Source organism: Micropterus dolomieu, linkage group LG18, assembly GCF_021292245.1.
Source record: "Micropterus dolomieu isolate WLL.071019.BEF.003 ecotype Adirondacks linkage group LG18, ASM2129224v1, whole genome shotgun sequence".
NCBI lineage: Eukaryota > Metazoa > Chordata > Actinopteri > Centrarchiformes > Centrarchidae > Micropterus > Micropterus dolomieu.
Window position 1 is genome coordinate 12,647,215 of NC_060167.1, and position 12,896 is coordinate 12,660,110.

At 39.5% G+C, this 12,896-nt stretch overlaps 1 protein-coding gene across 3 annotated transcripts in view; it reads right to left on the reverse strand.

Moving 5' to 3' along the window:
- tafa3a (TAFA chemokine like family member 3a) overlaps positions 1-5,112 on the reverse strand; it is a 110,315-nt gene extending 105,203 nt beyond the window's left edge. For all 3 annotated transcript variants that reach the window (XM_046075953.1, XM_046075954.1, XM_046075955.1), the window contains exon 1: positions 4,637-5,112. The gene's annotated coding sequence lies outside the window, so the exon portion shown is untranslated. The remainder of the gene's footprint in view (positions 1-4,636) is intronic.
- Between the last annotated feature and the right edge of the window lie 7,784 nt (positions 5,113-12,896).

The following is a 12,896-nucleotide window of genomic DNA, read 5'->3' on the forward strand; positions in this document are numbered from 1 at the left end:
GAAAAGAGTAGGAGAGAAAACATAATGCTAAGGACCATCAGGCATCTCAGGAGAGAGAGAGAGAGAGAGAGAGAGAGAGAGAGAGAGAGAGAGAGAGAGAGAGAGAGAGAGAGAGATCTGCTAACAAAAAAAAAAGAGTGCTCTCTTACTTCAATAGGGGATAGGGTTTAGATGTGGATCTGCAATTCCCCAACCTTTCACTGGGCCACTGGTTAAGGGCTTGGAGAATTGAGTTCCTCGCTGCTGTGCTGGAGAAGGAGTTGATGGGAATTCAGCGCAATGGCACAATATTGAGAGTGAAAGCTGCCAAATACTGACTATCTCCAGGAAAAGGAACAGAGCAATGGATTGAAGAAGGAGGGAGAGAAAGGGGGGCTGGCAGAGAAGTCTGATACCCAAAACCCACCTCCATGAAAGAATGGATTTGTAGGCTCTGCTGAGGCTGTTTCTCCACTCAGACCTCATTGTCCTCAGTGTCCAGAGCACTTGAAGAGTCAGCTGGAGAAATTGGAGTCACATGTCTCCTCTGCTGTACACCTTGTATGTTCAGGACAGACAGGAAGGACCATTTGGGCTTAGAAAATGTAAGGTATGTCACCCCGACACAAAAAGTAAATGGGGATTCCAGCTGGACACATTTCAAAAGAAAAAATAATCATTCTGAAATCATCATATTATGAATAGAAACCTGAATATGCTTCTAAGAATTGTGTGCAATTGTTTGAAACACTGTAATCTTTAGCTTCCACCCACCGTTATCGCGCACATAACAAAATTCAAAGGCCTGTGATTGGATGTCTTTTACTGAAATGTAACCTGGTAAGTAGTTAAAGAGTTTACTTACCACCCCCTGAATATTCTTGTTTTTGCTGTTCTCCAGTGCTTTGACCTTCTCACCTTGCAACGGTCACATGAAGGGGTAGCTAGGGACACTATGATGTCACTGTTGGGTGCGGTTACAGACCACTGGATGTGGTCAGAGGCGAAACAGGCTTGAAACAGCAGAACACTGCTTTTCAGCAATTTTTCTGCCAGATATTGCATTCACGATTTGATTTGAGATTTTTTTTTACTGAAGTTTTGCTCAAGTTCAATATTCACTGCCAGTCTATTTTTGACAGAAGCCGCATCAAGCAGCACAGAGCAGAACCAGGCAGGAAGTCAGACACAGAACAGCATAGAGAATCTGGTCAATTTTCAAAATAAAACACCCTTTGCAGACTCCCGATCGTACATCAACAATAAACACAGTTAACAGTTTAACTACGTAGCTACTTAACTATGGTAGAAGCAGAAAAATCAAGGACAACTGAACAAATAAGCAAAATCTGAACAAGTCAGCAAAATCAGACAGGCAAAACACTCTTATTTTGAAATGCTCCATGTGGATATGTAACTGTTGGCTGTGTGACTGTTTAAAATGGGTCAGCTGCGCTGTATAATTAACCTACATTTTATTTCGTCGTCTTCACGATTAGCTAATTGCATCCTTTCAAATCACAATTTCGATTTGAAAACGATTAATCATTCAGCCCTAGTGTTAAGTTAAGCACTCTTCCCACTTTGAAATCTAAAACTATCACTTTGAAATATAGAATACGATTTCTGATTCTACAAACACTCAACAAAAAGTTGAATCCAATATTGGAATGATGGCTTTCACTACATGACATGAGTTTTACAGGAGGAACTGATATAATTCAATGACATCACAACACACACACACACACACCATTAATTGAGCAAAAAGAGATACAAAAGCCTCTTCACACATACATGATGTGCCCACACACCATTCACATACTGTAAACTCACTCAGGAAAACACCAACTTTTATAAACACTCTCTTTCTCTCTCTCTCTCTCACACACACACACACACACACACACACACACACTCATACACACCAACAGCCAAACATGCACCCAGCAAATCAGCATGAATAAATAAGAGATGGAGTTGTGCTTCACAGCCTAATCTCTAAGGAAAAAACAGCCTGCCGCATCTGCAAGGCTCAGCCAGGGCGAGTGAGAGGGACACTGCTGGCTTCCAGAAACCCAATTTGTTTGTTTATTGTCTTGGTGTTTTGTCGGCGGTTACAGTTCATTGCAGTCAGCCCATCATGGGCATGCTCCTTTAAATGGCATCTATAAAACATGGGATGTGCTCTCCCCACATCCACCTCCTCTGTACATGACGGAGCTGCACAAGAGCGTAACAATGCTACATTTCGTTCGTTATGGTGGGGCTTTGAATTTCCCTTAAAACACCCAATGGATTCACCCCAGAGGCTCGAGCAGGCGCTTTGAGAGGTGGAACAAACTGTGCTTTCTAAACACATTAGCCTATGAACACCGCTGAGCAGTGAATCTCAGGGTGCTGAAATCGGGTGTAATCATGTAGATAGATGGCTGACTTTTTATTGTTCCGCTAAGCCAAATCTGCAAGGCTGGTGGTGAATACAGGGTTTCTAAAATGATGCAATACCCAGGATTTTATGGTTAAGTCGTGGGGCTGCACTTCTATGTTCACTGTGACAAGACACTGGGCTGTCACATGTATATGTATCCTGCATACACAAACATGATTAGCATGCCAACACTACAGGGACTGCATAAATGTCAGTCTTACATGAAGACATTTGGATGAGCTGTAGTCTCAAAAGGCAATCTTAATATCACAGGGTGGTGCATTCACATATGGGTAGATTGTAAAAACTACTAAATTGTATTGTTTTGTCTCATGCCTGCAAACACAAGCCAGACTTTCATATTATGCCCTATTGATCTGACAGAGAGAGCAGGAAGCTGCCGGAGAACACAAATACTGCCTGGGGTGGCTCCTTAAAACTAGAGACAAGCCTCTTATCCATGGTGTTCTCTTCCTCTGGAAATCACCTGGTGGCTCATGCATATCAAGTACTTTCCCCAAGCCTCTTTCTGTCTTCTTCAGGCTCTGCTGTTTGTTCCAATGTCTGTGTGATGATGGTTTAAAAAAAAAAAAAAAAAAAAAAGACAGAAAAAAGAAGCATACAACTACTATTGCAAGCTAATCTGTTTAACCGCTGCATTCTGATTATTTTACAGAGATGCGATTGACGTTACCACATCGGCATGAGCAGCCGTTTTTGATTCACCACCTGTTTGGGAATATGCAGGCCCATAGTGCAGTATGGCAAGGTTAAGCTGGCAGGGTGTTTGCAGGTACAGACAACTTTATTCTAAGCCTTTAGCTCCATAACAAATTCCCACTTTTTACAACAACCACTGCAGAGTGCACAAATCTTTTCCAAGTTTCCAGTGTTACTGTCAAATATAGTGGAACTGTCACAGGGATCCCATCTCCAGTAATCCCATGGTGGCCTTTGCTTTGCCTGTCAGCAATACCAACCAATAATACCGCACAATAAAACCCTCCAGAACAACAGTGGGCCGCAGGCAGCTTCAAGGGCTACTGACGGCGATCTATAAAACAATATAATGGGTTGCCTGTCAGTGAGCGTGAAAGGGAAGATCTACACCTCCTCTGAATCTCTGAGGGGACTTCAATTAATCACAGCAGAATTGTATCATCCCGCAATAGGAATGTAAGGTTATTACTAGCCTCATATTCCGCAGGATGAAATGTGATGATAGCACTAATTGAGGATGGGGGAAAAAAGAAACAGCTGACTGCACAACGCTTGTCAAGGGGATGAAGGGCAGGTAAAAGAAAGGGGGGAACAAGGAGATAGACTGATATATATTAAAAAAGAAGAGAGGAAGTGGGAGGGGGATAGTGAAGACGGGAGGGGTTGTAGAAAGCATAATAATGATTATCTACTGTCTGTGTGCAGAGCATCTGACAGCAAACAGAAGAGTTTTCATTAGGGCCTCCATCTGTGTCATCTCAACAGCATTGTACTTTTCTTAAGTCACAAACAAGCCCTTTGTAGCAGGAGCTGCTTTTTTTCTTATTTTGGAGTTGAGGGGAACAGACAGACAGACAGGATAGATAGATCGATAGATGAGAGATAGATGTTTTTCACAAGATTATCAGTGAAGATTATCTGGTAAAAAATTCTTCTTCTCTGAAACCATAATCAGATAATGAATTGTCTGCATGCTGATGAGACCACACACACATTACTCATTTTAGCCTTTTATATAGGCTACATGTTTCTTTAAAAGTTTCTTTCTGTATGAGCACACAGAAGGGACTTCCTTCACTTCCTTTGTGCTCCCAAAATGATCCCTCTAAGAGGAAACTTTGTTTTTGTCTAATTTAAGCAGTTAGTGATGATTTCATGTTGCGGCACAGATCTGATATTCTGTGAATCTAGACAGTGTGAAGCTGAACATTTCTTCAGCTACACCTGCACGCCACTTTGAATCATTAGTTTCCAGTAGCTTGCTGGAGTCTCAAGGTACCCTAATAACTATTTAACATAGAGGAAATAATCAATATCCCAATCGATGAGCTTAGTTTATTCACAGGTTTGGCTGCTTTTCGTTTTCCCAGTCACGCCAGCTGCTTCAGAAATCGACAGTCTAAATTGTTTGAATTCAATAATTTCTATTAAACGTTGTAAAAGCCACCTATTACACCACATGTAAAAAATGTACACCATTAACATTTTCATGGTATGTCAACCTACCTGTCGTTGTGCTGTCAGTTAATCCCCTGAAATGTCCCTTTCATTTATTCTCCATTGTCAACCACAAAAAACAGAAATGCCATTTCCGTGTCGCTTCAAGACGTCCTCCACAACGCATAACCTAAAAATACTGGTCTAATGTAACAACTGTCCCGACGCACAATCCCTGAGTAAAAAAAGTCTAAATTGGGGCTGCTGGCTACTTGCAGGCAGGGGACTTCAAAGTCTATAAAAGTTGCTGGTCCTCCGCCTCTGACTCACAACTTCCCATCCGCCAGAGCGCCTCAGCAGCAGGGCAACACGCCGGACCGTCACTCATAGTTTCTGGATCCAAGCATGGTGGGACTTTATTTTGTTTACAATCCTCCTTCCAGATACTGGTTGCAGTTGGGTTTGGCAACGTCTTCGCCCAGTTAGAGAAATGGACTTGATGTGTCCGAGGGACGGAAGAGCCGCCGGATTCATCTCAGTGAGTGTTTGTGTGCGCGCGCGTGTATGTGTGTGTGTGTGTGTGTGTGGAGGCTGCTGTTACTGCTCTGGTGTTTTAGCGCCACCCAATGGAGATCTGTGGTGGTGAAAGGAAGGATTGCAGACATTAATCTCATCCAGTTTAAGATGATGATAACTTGATGGTTGTGCCTTCTTGTGAAGACAGCAGAACACCATCGATAGCAGCGACAACTATAAATGTTCCTTAATGTTGTTACAAATTGCTTCAGTGTAATTTCCAGCACTATGTGTGGCTGTTTAGGTTGATTAATATTTTTGATGTTTTTTATCAGCGCCTGTATTGAGGAAATGTTTTGCAAACAAACCAAAGAGGCCAGTTTATGATGGGATATGGTTTTGCAGAAAGTGCAGTTTAGGTTTTAGGTGTGTTACTAGAATGTTATATTTTTAAGCTTTATTTTATATATTTTTTTAAAAGATAGGCCCTCCCTAGCATTATTAATATTATATGCTATAATAATATTTTCTTTGAATCCACACTTCAAAATAACCTCCCCCTTTACTAACCCCTCTCCCTAATAATTTCTGTATAGGCCCATAACTTGCGTGTTCTGACATGCATTAGTCTCCTGACTACTCACTGAGGTTAATACATCTGTTTGTCTCTGGCATTTAGCTTCCCCTCTCCTCAAGCATTACTGCCCGGTCTACAAAGGCTTCCCCCCAGTAATTGCATTATCATCTCTCCATTTCTCAAGCAGTCTCTTTCGTCTGTTCCCCCTCCGAAAGGCAGGAATGGGTGGAATAATCAATACCAACCTTTGAAATAGCCTGTGGAGATGCGCGGCGAGCATTTGGGTTTGGATTTGATTGATTTTGGACACCCTCAGAGAGTGTTATCATCATAAAGCCAAAACCATCTACCTCATAGACATGCAAGCAGAATCAAAGGGCAGAATACACAAATCTCTGGGGACCGAATACCAAAAATGTCAGGCTATTATCATTGACCAGGCTGAGCGATAAAATTCAAAGCAGATATGTAGACCACAGCCAGGCTTCACGTCACTTCATAATTGGCTATGAGGAGAGAAGCTGTTATTTTTATTCTATTTAAGTAATTTATTATATGATTCCCAAAGTCATCAAGTTTCTTTCTTCCTCCCTCTCTCTCTCACACACACACACACACACACACTCTCTCACACACACACACACACACACACACACACACTGAGAGAGGAGATGACCTCATTAATCTTTAGTGCATTGTATAGACCTATCCTGTCATACCCCTGACACTGTGGTTTGTGACACAGCTCTACTCATTAAATCATATGACAGGATGAGGTCAGCCGTGAGGTAAGGTGTCTCAAGCTGTGTGAGAGCAGATAAAGCCAGCAGTATTAGCTTCTGTGAGAGAGCTCAACAACAAACGTTCTGTAGGTGGCGGCTGAGTTGAATCATGAGGTAATCCCGGTTAGTGAGCTTTCAGCATCAAAATCTAATAAAAGGCTCTGGTTTTGTCTCTTTGGGGTCACACCGCAAGGGAATAAGAAACACACATCTGCTGCATTTGAGGCATCATGTGATTTGGCAACCCGCAGAGGAAACCTCACTGCCTTTTTAGGTCTTGTTACTGTAGGTGGCACCTTGCATAACGCTCATCATCCCATGCTTGTCATCCTGTGATTACTTTCACTTCGTACAGGGAGCAAGAGTTGTGGTGCACTGATATTGATTGTGGTGGTCTAGCTTAAAATAACAGCACCCTGCTGGGAGCAGTGCGAGTCCTCTGCCTGAACCCTCACTCGCCTTCGTTGCGGAAGTGTGTTTGAAGACAGTGGGATGTCTACCAGAAAATTGCAAGAGGAAGAATAGGAGGCATAATGGCTGCAGAAGTGGAGCTAGCCATCAATAATGCAGAGGAAGCGGCAGTTAATGCCCCCTTTAAGTCAACAGGTCTGCAGACACCGAGACAGTTATTCTTCCTCAGCTGCAGATGCCCGATGAGAGGCAGCCACATCAGGCTTTATGGCTTTGTGTGCGGTTGCACTGCCAGGTCTTTCCCCCGACCTCAATCCAGATTATAGAGCCATTAATGGGTTTTCATCAGGGGCCCACCTTAATGGAGTTTCCAACTTCACCAGCTCACTCAGATACCAGTGGGGAGCTATAGCCACAGAGAAAGAAATAATGCCCACAAAAAGTCAAAATATATGAACTCAACAGTGAGAGTACTAACAGCTTTAATAAACAAAAATAAGGCACAACCAAGACAGTCAATGTTACACTGCTAAGATTACCATATAAACAGTATACCGTCTTTCATTAAAGTTTAACACCTGACCTAAGATGAGTAAAATGTAAATAATATCAAAAATGTTGTGTTTTGTCAGCTACTGTATAAGAGGATTATAAAAACATACGAAAATAGATTGGGTCAAATAAATAGCATATTGTATGTTTCCTTACCCGTTGAAAGAAAGGAGGAGAAGTCACATACTCATAATAACTTTGAACACACTATTTATTTTCAGAATTTCAGAAGTGGAGGACGAGCATTCAGATCCTTTACTGTAACAATACCAATTAAACAATATAAAAATACTCCATTACAAGTAAAAGTCATGCATTTAAAATACTTAATGCAGTAGTATTATCAGCAAAATGTACTTAATGTAAAGCATCAAAAGTAAAATAACTCATCATAGTCCCTGCATTACACTATTATATATGACATTATTAGATTGTTAACACTGATCCATCAATGTGTAAGTAGCATTTTACTGTTGTAGCTGCTGTTGGGCCCCCTTCAATAATAATTATTGAATAATTTAGCTTTATTTGTAAAATAGTGGATCATTTTACATCTGTGGACCTCAAACAGTTTGTTAAAATGAAGAAGTGTAGAGGGGAAATAACACTTTGGTGGAGCCACTAACACCTCATCTGAAACAATAAACAATAAAGGCTCAGGTTATGGTGGAAAGTGACAGAAATAGTTTTGTTAAATACATGCAATGTAGTAAATGTATAATTGTATGAATTGTTGTGGAGAAGTAGACATTGGTATACAATTGAAATATTCTAGTAAAGTACAAGTTCTTGAGTGAATGTACTTTTAAAATAAAAAGATTACATTGCTGTTATGAGTGTGTGGCTTTATCCTCCTTTCTTTGATGTCTACAGTACCTGTGAGTCAACACCAGATTCAAAGCAAAATATGAGACAAGATGAAAATCTTGTTAAAATTAAGTTTTTTGCAGTGGAGATCTGACCACAGTTCATTCATTTTGCATCGCCACACAATAAAATATGAACTCCAGAACTGAAGATTTTTCTTTTGTCTTGTTTTCTGTCCTGAAAATCTGCATATCAGATAATTTGATGCCTTCTCACCAGAGATCTTCTGCCCTGGGACCAGTGTCTGCGACCTTACCAACACACACACACACACATGCACACGCACAAACACACACGAACAGAGAAAAATAGAGGATTCATAGGAACAAATTCTCTTATTTTATCGTTTCGTTTTGATTTAGGGCAGTCTGGCTGGGCAGCGTCTGACAGAGAAGTAGTGGGTCATTCATCAGGAGAGAGATTAAATCTTCATCCACTCCTACTGGATGTTGAGAGTACTTCATCTGTGCGAGGGGAAATAAACATCTTTTCCAATCCATCCTTTAAGGCAAAGGGAATCATTTCATATCCTTTAATCACTTGCCAGCATGTGGTGTTGTGGACAAAACAGCTGTTTTCACAAATAACTAGTCAATAAATAGGTGCTGAAAAGAAAATGTGTTAACTTACAGACACAGAATTACAATGTGTCTGTGAATAACATGTAAGAGAGAGAAAAAGTCAACACACATAATGAAAGGTTCACACCAGCCTCTTCCACAGCATCCTAACCTCATTGTTTTCAAAATGCTTCTCATCAGATAGTACTTAAGCTCCATCTAGTGGAGAACAGATACAGGTGCAAAGAGCTCTACATCTCAAAACTACACTGCACACAACCTCATCTGTGTCGCACTTTCTGTGGTTTCTTCACTTTGTTTCATGGTGATAATCATAGAATTGATGTAGAAGATGCAAACTATTATAATTATAACATAATAAATAATATAATCATTATAGGAATATATAATTATATATATATTTCCTAAATGTAAAAGCACTATAAAGTATTATTAGCAAAATGTACTTAAAGGTAAAAGTATTTCATACAGAAAGATTCTGAGTGTTATACTATTATATATTACATCACTGATAATCCTTATGGATGCATTAATGTGTATGCAGCATTTTACTGTTCACTGTTGAGTAGTTAATCTATCCCAACACAATATATTTCGGTTCATCTTACATTTGGTATTTAAAAACTTAATCTGAAATGTAATGAGTAACCAAAGCTGTTAAATAATTGTAGTGTAGTATATTGTACAATACATCATTTTGGAAGGAAGCAGAACTGAGTAGAGTAGAAGGATAAAGTATAATACTCAAGTACAAGCAGCTCCAATTTGTACTTAAGTACAGTACCTGAGTAAATCTACTTGGTTACTTTCCATTTCTTAAATTCATAAATAAATAAACACCTTCAAAAAATACAACTGAATTTATTAATTAAAAACGGAATACATGACATGTTGCTGATTCGAAGGGATGATGAAGAATAATGTTGTGTACTATATTTGTCAAAACAAATTTAAGTGATTTATAGTCAGTAAATAACAAAGATAAGAATTTTATCAATAAAAGCAGAGGAGACATCTTTAGTATTGAGTGTGCTGATGGTAGGAATAAGCAGGAATGGGCGGATGGATGTTTTGTTTACCTGGTGCATTTAAATTGCCTATCAGCCTCAGTCTTTGAGCGCTGTCGGCTGCAAGATGGTCTGTGACCCAGATAAAAGTGATTATGTAACACAGTTACAGGCTACTCTTTGTGTACCATTAGTGCGGTTCCTCTTTCAAAACTGGACCATAACAAGGACTCTTGTCTGATGTCAAACTCCAGCTCCTTTGTGTGTCGATTAACTGTGCAGTGTCAGTATGTTTCAGTGATGGGGATATGGCAAGGACGGACTGAGAGTAAAAAATGGCCCTGGACTTAGATCCAGCCCAGCCCACCAGTACGGTCCACTGTATACTCCACCATGGCCGCCCTGCTAATGCACGCATAAACAAGCAGAACCAGCCTCTAATAAAACACCTAGCAGCATTACAGCCATTGATCACTATGGCAGTACTACTTTAAAAGCTGCAGAACACACATTGAAATTGTCATGATTGAACTACCTTACATCACATGAAGCCTTGAGATAAAAAGACTAAAATGTCCACAATCCTCCCTGAGACAGAGAACTGCTGCTCAGGGTCAGCTGGCTGCCTTTAAGTCATGGGAGTACACATAATAAAACACCTCTCCAAACATAGAATGTAACCTAAGAGAGCAGCACCTATCACCAACCTGGATATAAATAAAATAATATATAAATTAACTAATAAAGGCATTTTTTTTAAAAACTACAAAACACATCAGCAGCACCACTATTTCATATCAAGTGAATGAATGGCAACACAATAAATGTTACTGTGTGGCTTTACTCGCTATTTACACCAGACTGTTGATGAGTTTCAATGTGTTGTCTAGTAAGAGGTGAAGTAGGAAATTGTCAATGAGCGTCATATCTAGCAAATCACTGAAGACACATTCTTTCACACAAAATATGAATTTGAGAGGGAAAGGACTGATTTGTTTTATAATATGTATAGGTCATTTCCAACCAATGGCAGGCATTAACCCCTTGACGCCTGAATTGTTTTACAATAAAAACATGTTTTTAATTATTTCTGTTCATTTGCTTTCAAGCTGATGTTAAATTAAGTGAAGATTGTTAATTTGTCTGTAGAATATAGAAAAGAGGTATGATGTAGGTATGATGCAAATTAGCGACAACAGGCATAAAGGAGAAACCAGGGCTTGCAAAAGGTTCCTAGGTACGTATCAAATATGCACTAACAGGCATCGGGGGAATACATGCGCTATCTTGGCTGCAGTCTGAAAGGAAGAAGTGTGATGCGTATTCGTGACAATTGGCGTCAAGGGGTTAAATACAATTGTCTAAAACACTTATACATGTAGAATGGCAAGGCAAAAACAATCAGAATCAAATGAAAATACTTATTTTAGCAAAATAAAATTACATGATCCTGAAGTGATTTATTTCCCACAAAATCTCCACAGGACAGCAAAATGTAGACATTCAGAGCTTTACTAACGTGAAGCATCAGATTTTAGTTTTTCCACTAGCCTGTTTGAACACACAGTTACTGTACTCTTACCTCAGTTCTTTCGTTCTGGTACATTGCCAGAGGTTGGCCGGCCCACCGGGAATTGTCCCAGTACTCCAGATGGCCAGACCGCCACTGGGACTTTTCTCCTAAATAGCAAACCACTATGGTGGGATGAGACACGACACAGGTAGTACAACAAGTGATTTGTCAGTAAGCTCTGCTACAGTTGCATATATAATTGTGTAAATTAAATAATACATATAAAATATGTGTATTCATAATAAACAATAAATAAATACAATTTTGTGAAATTATGTTTAAGTTCCTAAAAATCCCACCTAAACCAGAAACCTCGTTTACAGATCGGACATCATATTATCAGTTTGTTTGATCTCTGGGAGATTATTCAAATTATTATAAACATACCCTCTATAAAGGGTTTATACGTTGTAATCAATGGCTTTCAAACTTTAAAAACACATTCAGAACAGAATGATGGCAAATGTCCTGAATTTCTCAGTTACAAGACTGAAATAAATAGAAAGTCTTAGCAGAATATTTACATACATTTTATGTTTACCACTATGTGTGTATAGTGTGGTTTCAAACTGCAATCTGAGTGTAAAGCAGGAAATGTGCTTGTATTTTAGCAGAATTGGTTCAGGGGGTTGGTAAATGAATTACAGGTTGTGGTCATTGTCTCCCAAGTACCAGTTTTAGTGTGTAAACAATTGAGAAAAACTGTATTGCGGCGCTGAAATTTCAGGAAGTAAATTACATGCAATGATCTAGAAAAAATAAAGGATATTGAAACAAATTGCTGCATTTCTGATTTATTCTTGTTACATTACACTTCAGTACAGTCAATAAACGGAAATATGTTATTATTATTCTATAATGAAATAGTGATTGATGTGAAAAATCATTCAAACTTCAAAGATAAAAATTCATCATTTATCTAATGCTGTGTGGCCCTACAATGGACTGGCACCTGACCTGTCCAGGGTGTACCCCGCCTTTCAGCCGATGTCAGCTGGGATGGGCTCCTTTCTGAGTGAGAATTGTTACCAGTGTTTGGTCGAATAAGCTTCTTTTGAGACATGTATGATGTTTTTTGGTGGTTTGAGTGATTTTTGGAAGTAAGACTAACTGTTTGGCCTAGATGCATGTTGGTAATGGAGACCTTATGAAGAGTTTTGAAAAAAGTGGCTACAGTTTAGATCAATGCTTGTTAGAATTGTTTTGGAATTGTTTTTCTCATGTTCACAGCATAAAATCTGTCTTAGGGAGATTTGTTTTGTGTAAAGCCTTTTCATTTAAAGGTACTATGTGAAATTTAGAAATTTTCAGCTCTTACTGACACCGGTGTCCGTTAAGTGAACTGCAGTCAGCATCCTGTTGCTCGGTTAGCAGCAGTTACTTTAGCAACAAGAAAGCTAAGGAAACTGTGTAAATCACCTAGAGCTCAGGCAGAGCAGCTGGAGGACATCAGAGGCAAAACC